Source organism: Sebastes fasciatus, chromosome 12, assembly GCF_043250625.1.
Source record: "Sebastes fasciatus isolate fSebFas1 chromosome 12, fSebFas1.pri, whole genome shotgun sequence".
In the NCBI taxonomy this organism is placed as follows: domain Eukaryota; kingdom Metazoa; phylum Chordata; class Actinopteri; order Perciformes; family Sebastidae; genus Sebastes; species Sebastes fasciatus.
The window spans coordinates 5,196,034-5,203,109 of record NC_133806.1 but is presented as its reverse complement, the minus strand read 5'-3'; the positions used below and the strand labels follow the sequence as shown (position 1 = coordinate 5,203,109).

Genomic DNA, 7,076 nt, shown 5'->3' with positions numbered 1-7,076 from the left:
TGGAAGAAGTATTCGAGTACTTTATTTACAGTAAGTGAAAGTAGAAATATCACAATGTAAAATATCCTCTATTCAAAAGTTTGCTTAAGTAAATACTAGCAACAAAATGTACTTAGCGTATCAAAAGTATACAGAAGGGGCATTTCAATCAGGAGAGACTCGTATGGATTGGATGGGGATTTATTACAAAGTGCACGAATTATGAATAGTAACATTCTTTGGCGATTTAGACCCAATGTGACATAATGAGGGGGAAGTGAGGCTGTAGTAGGATTTAGGATTATTCCCCCCGGGTCTAGACACTGGTGATGGTGGTAGTGAAGATTGATGCAGATCCGATGAATGAAGTGGAGCAGGATTTCTCTGATGTGATGAATCTGGAGGTGATGGGGTGGTGGAGGGTCGCATCCGTTTGTGCTGAATACTGACACTGCAAACAGCATAGAGGAGAACAGCTTTAAAATTTTTGACAGCAGCAATGTGATTGGTTTAGGGAGATATGGCAAGATCTGATTGGTCACTGAAAAGAGACACGCCCATAATCAGCTGACATATTAATAAAGAGAGAGACCCAGAATAAATGAGAATGAATGAGATTGCACCCCTAGTCTTCCTGACATACTGTACGATATGACGATATTCTCTTGGGTAATTTAATCTAAAACAATGTGTCATATTCTATAAACTGATCTTGAATGAATGTTGTGAAATAAAAAGAACAACATGTAATGGAATAGAAGTGAAAAGAAGCAGAAGTAAGTGAGAAGAAGTAAAGTACAAATACATCGGAACTGTACTTATAAGTATGCAACACTTGCGTAAATGTATAAAGTTACTTTCCACCACTGGTATTAAATGTAAATACTCAAGTAAAGCAGATTCATTACTGATGATACATGTCTGACAATGACATCAATGGTTTTAAAGCGTATATACTTTGCATATCTTAAAATGCATTAAAGCTGCATCACGTCTAATCAAGAGTGAAAGTTTATTTCTAACAAAACATCATAATTCAGTGATTTCCGTAATTCAAATGTGACCAAATCAGTAATTTTACAGCACAATACTGATCCAGTGACTCAAAAATCCTTTTGCAGATAAAAAAAAATGCAATCTTTCATTGTGTACAGTAAAAGCAACATCCACACCAACTGACACACTGTCTGCAAATGAGAACTGAATGCCAAGATTATAACGAAGACCAAGCAGGAGTCTTGAGTTCAAAGCTTTCTGTGACGCGTGTGAGATCACCAGCCATACGGGAAGCAAGCGGTGAGGTGAGCCTTACTCATCACTAGGCGTGTCACCGGCTGTACAGCATCAATGTGATTAGAGATGGAGGGGGGTGGGGTGGGGTGGGGTTGGGAGAGATGACCTAATACCCTGTAAAAAGCTATGAAGTCATACTACCTGACTCATATTCCCAGCTGACACCAGCTCTTCCAATCACAACATCCCAGTGCATGTGTGTGAGTGTGTTTGTTGTTAGAGGGCGAGGTGAGAGTGTGTATGTGTGAGAGAGTCAACAGCTTCATATGCACACAGATATTTTCACAGCGGGTGAGGAGAAGCTGTACTTGTGTGTGTTTGTGTGTGTGCACAGCGAGTTTGATGACGGAGAAAGTGCAGATATGTTTGTTGAACCAAAGGATTTGTGGCAACAATTAATTGATAACAATCACAAAATTGATCAAGAATGATTTTCATAATTGATTATACCTTTAAATAAGTAAATTGGCAAACATTCTCTGGCTCTGGCTTCTCAGATTTGCTGGTTTTTTTCTGTTTCATATCATTTTAAATCAAATATCTTTGGGTTCTGGACAAAACAAGCGATTTGAACATGTCAGTTTAGGCTCTGGGAAACTGTGATTAGCATTTACACTATTCTTCCACCATTTATACACTAAGTAGGTAGAAGGTGAAGATCATATGAAACAAAAAAACCTAAGGAGTCCATTGGTACCAACCATGTCATACTAGCTTGTCGCAAGGACGCTCCAGAGTTACACTAGATTTTGGCGAGGAAAAACTGGCATGTCCATTTTCAAAGGGGCCTCTTGACCTCTGACCTCCAGATATATGAATGAAAATGTGTTCTATGGGTACCCACGAGTCTCCCCTTTACAGACATGCCCACTTTATGATAATCACATTCAGTTTTAGGGCAAGTCATAGTCAAGTCAGCACACTGACACACTGACAGCTGTTGGGCTGCAGTTTGCCATGTTATGATTTGAGCATATTTTCTATGCTAAATGCAGTACCTGTGAGGGTTTCTGGACAATATGTATCATTGTTTTGTGTTGTTAATTGATTTCCAATAGAAAATATATACACACATTTGAATAAAGCAAGCATATTTGTCCACTCCCATGTTAATAAGAGTATTAAATACCTGATAAATCTCCCTTTAAGGTGCATTTTGGACAGATAAAAAAATTTTTAATTAATTTGCGATTAATCACGATGAACTATTTTAATTGATTGACAGCCCTACTAATAAAATAAACAAATAGATTAATCAATAATGAAAATAATCGCTGTGGTATAATCATCGTAGCATTAAAAAACAACTGAAGTTGGGCATACAACAACACTTTCAGCGGTCTCATTTCTTTGGTATTAAAAGTAGAGCTTTGTGTTGTGATTTTTGCTGATTTACCCCAAAGATGGAGCAGAGTTTGGGATGAGAAGGCCTCATTATCTGGGTTCCTGCATGATGGTCAACCTGCAGAAAGAAACCAGTGGTGCCAGATCAGATTGCCAGTCTCCAGCCCAATCACAACTTCCAACCAGCCCAATTCAATAAAGACCAGCCCGAATCATAACCTTGCCAGAAACTTATGCGCAATAGAAAACGCATCATAAGCATACAACGCTTCATATCTGCACCAAATAACCAAAGATAACATGTTAGATAAATAGGCTATCGTAACCAACAAAGAGTGCAATCAGACAACCAAATACACAGATTGCCATGTCAATGTCAAGGATGATGACGTCAAGGTAAGTAGATCCTCCGTTATCCCTAACGACCATTGAATACAACTCATGTCAATCAAATATTTCTCAAATTAAATGAGTCAATATGAGTGAGTGGAAAAAATTAAGTTTACTGAATTTTGTATCTGTTTTTGAGCACAAAATTACAGCTTGTTTGGTAATATTGTTTTCACAATCAGGGCTGGCTTAAGGCAAAGGCCATATAGGCGGTCGCCTAGGTCGCCACCTTCTGGAGGGCGCTGGTCACCCTCTAAAAAAATTTAGAAAAATAAAAATAAAAATAAATATAAAAATAAAAATAAAATATTTTTTTGCATTGAGGTAACAAATTAACAAATAAATATAGAAAGAAAGAAATAAACTTTTCACCCATGTAACTCTCTTTTTCACACTTTTTCATTTGCCCGGCCACACCTATTTGTTATTAAAAGTGTAAATTGTAGTGAAACTAACTAAACACTTTGAAGCCAACAATATCAAGGACCAGTTGTTTATTTATATCATAATAAAAACAGTTACTTATGAAATTAAAAATCTTGTCTTAAAACCATTGTGATGTCTGATGTGTGTTGCGGTTCATTGAGCTATAGCCGGGCGACAGCCGGCACTGCCACCAAATGTTGACAAAAGCAGCCCAAATTTCATCTACCAACCTAACACTATTTTTCCCAGCCTGACTTAATCAAAAGTTGCCCAACTGGGCAGAAACCAGCCCAATCTGGCAGCGCTGAAAGAAACACTCAGTAGCTTTAACTAGATGAGGTTTTTGCATTTTAATTGTACTCCACCACTAGCTCTTCAACCACTTTCTCTGTGTTTTATTAAACTATTGTTTGCTATTGTTGTTTTATTTTATTAAACAAATAAAAGTAAAAAACAATTAGAGGAGGGAAACCCCCAAACACAAAGTGGCCCTCTGGATTCAGTGTCTCATCTGGTCAGCTGATCGACTCCGGGGCTCTCGTCAGCTTATGAGCACAAGATGTGGTATCATTTGCATGAGGTCTTACATCATCCCTGAGAGCCCGCTCACTGTGGCATCAGCACGTGGTGCTTAGCCAACATGTCCCTTTGTGCTCGCAGAAGCCTCATTCAAGTGACAGCGGGGCACCAGAAAAGTCTTGAAAAGGACATCTGGCCATGGAAGTCAAAGGGATGTCCTTTTGGGATTCTGAGACATGTCTTTACAGCCTATTAAGCCTGTACTCTTTGAGGGACAGACACTGTCCATATAGGTGGAGGCGATACTTGCACGGGCTCTTTGGACAAAGAGGTTGTGTCTCTACAGCACCGTAAACCACAGCATCTCCCCAAAGATGCCAGTCAGCCTTTCATCAGGGGAGGAAAAAAGAGAAACTGTGACGACCAGATGGTCAAGATCATTGAGAGTTTTTTTTTATGTGCAAGTAACATGACCTCAGCACTCTGGGTTTCACAAGTATCCCGCAGCTAACACACGCACACAGAAACACAAGTGTACAAATGACAATTGTAGCCCACAGCTATAGACAGTGAGGTCTGAATGGAAACCAGACCTGCTGTGGTCCATTCAGAGCACAGAGACGGTTTCATTCAGGGTCGAAAAAGGTTGCGTGGTACAACAGCATCGCACCAATCAGGCCTCCAACAGGCCACAGCAAACATCCAGGCAGAGAGGGGTGTGTCGGAGGAGGGGAGGGAAACACTATCCCAGATCCATGCTTTGTATTGATCGGGGCTCTGGACTCCCAGCAGACCCCTTTTAATGGAAATCCAGACGACCTCTTGGACACACTGGCATTATCGGTGCACCACTGAGAGGCTGGTGGGGTGCTCGTCCCCCATCCCGACCATGCTCTCGCCCAACCCTCTGGGTGTGGAGGGGGATTGGGGACAGACCTCCTGAGCCCACCCTCTGGTCCTCCGTGCATCACGCAATCCTGTTCTCCTCCTGCTGCTGTTTTTTTATTTGTTATTTTTGTATCCATGTTATTGGGTGTTTTAATCCTGGACTCACACCAGGAGTCTCCCTGTGAGTTCTCATCTGTAACACACCCTTAGGGAACGAACCCCGTCCTGATTGGCACCCAGAGAGCGCGTCTAGACTGTGATTATGCATGTAAATACACCTGCTCTGTCTTCCTGCTATTACAACATTTATATTGTTTCTATTTTCAGGAACTGGTGTTTGAAAAAATTAGTGATTATATTGTTGCTCCTTTTCTATGTGTTATTAAAAGGCAGAAGGCGTTCTCACTAGAAATGCTAAAATATTCATGCTGAAGAGTCACATGCCATGCTCAGTCTGTCATATAAGCCAAAATGGAAGACTGTCTGTGTGTGTGTTTTTGTTTTTGTCATTCACCCAGTTTACAGTGAGGAGGGGAAAACACCACATATGATGGGGAATAATAAATTGAATTTAATGGATGGGGTTAAAACGCACATGCTATCTACAGAGGAAATTCAACACCTCCCTTGGGGAACACAAAGCAAAACACATCAAGAGATTTCACAAGCGAAAGTTCAGTGTTTTCCCTAAAACACATGCGTGTACTGGTATCTCTTTTCTGGTGGAGGTGGAGAAATAAAAACATGTGGAGCAGTGGAGCATTTTTCCTCAAACATCCCCCAGAGTTCGCCTTGTCATTCAGGTATATAGCCTTACGCAACACATACTCCCTGTATACATCCCACCACATGCACAGATGGTAATGACAGGCTAAGCTTGAGTTAGACTGACACTTTGAGGAAGCTGGAAACATGGACATTAGTTGCAAGCACTGTATGATTCCTCAAAGTGTAGGCTAATAGTAATAGTCAGAAAATAATATCATATGAGAAATTTTCTTTTATTTATTTATTGTAAATAAATGTAAATTTCCAGATTTTATTGACATTGAATGGAAGTTGCAGGTACTTTGTTACCTGTTTGAAAAAAAAAATCTTTAAAAAAAATTTAAAAAAAAAGGTCTGACTATATGCATTAACTATATTAATATGTTTCCCTTCAATGTTATTATTATGATACAGTACTACTGCAGTTTGAGTCTTTGTGTTGTACTACTACCATGCCGTCAGGCGTGGTTTCTGTCGAGGACATCTTGGGGAGTCTATACGCGAACCGAACGGCGCGGTTCTTTGTTCACCGGGGCTGCTGCTGCAAACCCTTGGCTTTTTTTTTTTTTACGGGAAATGTGCGAGGGCTTTTCTGATGTTCCCCCGCTGCATAGGGTCTGCAACGCCTGTCTGACAACTCCCTTTCTCTTCTCCTCCTCGTATACAGCCCCCACCTCCACCACCACTCCCCCCCCCACTAGACACCCTCTCTCTTTCCCTCCTATACATAACATCCTCATGCGCAACGGCGCCGGAGACAACAACGCGGTGACCTGCCGCAAAGCACGGCTACATTAGAGGTGGGCGGACCCCCCTCTCCACAACCCACCAACACCAACCCCAAAAAAAAAAAAAAAAAAAATCACAAACTCCTTTACTCCCAAAAATTCAATCCCCTTCATAAAAACGCATTTTTTTTTTTTAATAATAAAGTTGACATCATCCTTTTTTTACGCAGCACCACTCAGACGACCATGTGCGCACTGTGCTGGCACCTTCACACATACGACACTGTTTACATCCTTATATTCTTACATAAGTCGCGGATAAAATGCGGTGTTCTCGGGGCTAAAAACACTGCAGCTTTCTGGAGCTTCTGGAGCTGAGGTGAACGATGATTCTTCCTTGTAGCTCTTTCTTTCCTCTCTCTATAGCAGCAGGCTTTTTTTGGAGGATGCCACTGGCTTGGGAACCTGAGACGGAATGGTACAACGGGAGGGCGGCTCGTTTTGTCTCGGCTCGGAGGGTGAAGCTGTGTAAACCAGACTGGGTGGAGCAACACATCGCCCAACCCATCTATCGTGCAGACGAGAGGGCCTTGTGTGTGTCCCGTTTGCCTTGGGAGCTTTCGGAGAGAGAGAGACCATACAGTGTGACGGAAAGGAGAGAGAGGAGAGAGAAGTGGGCCGGTCTATGGGAGGGACTAGCGCAAAGGGGGGAATAGAGGAAGGAGGAGGAAGAGGAGGAGG

The 7,076-nt window shown here is 41.5% G+C and overlaps 1 long non-coding RNA gene across 1 annotated transcript; it reads right to left on the bottom strand.

Annotated features, from left to right (window-relative positions):
* Positions 1–3,242, bottom strand: LOC141778472 (uncharacterized). Its single transcript, XR_012596080.1, has 2 exons — positions 2,669–3,242; positions 1–430 (listed from the first exon to the last, which is right to left on the bottom strand). It is a non-coding gene; the product is annotated as an uncharacterized LOC141778472 (long non-coding RNA).
* Between the last annotated feature and the right edge of the window lie 3,834 nt (positions 3,243–7,076).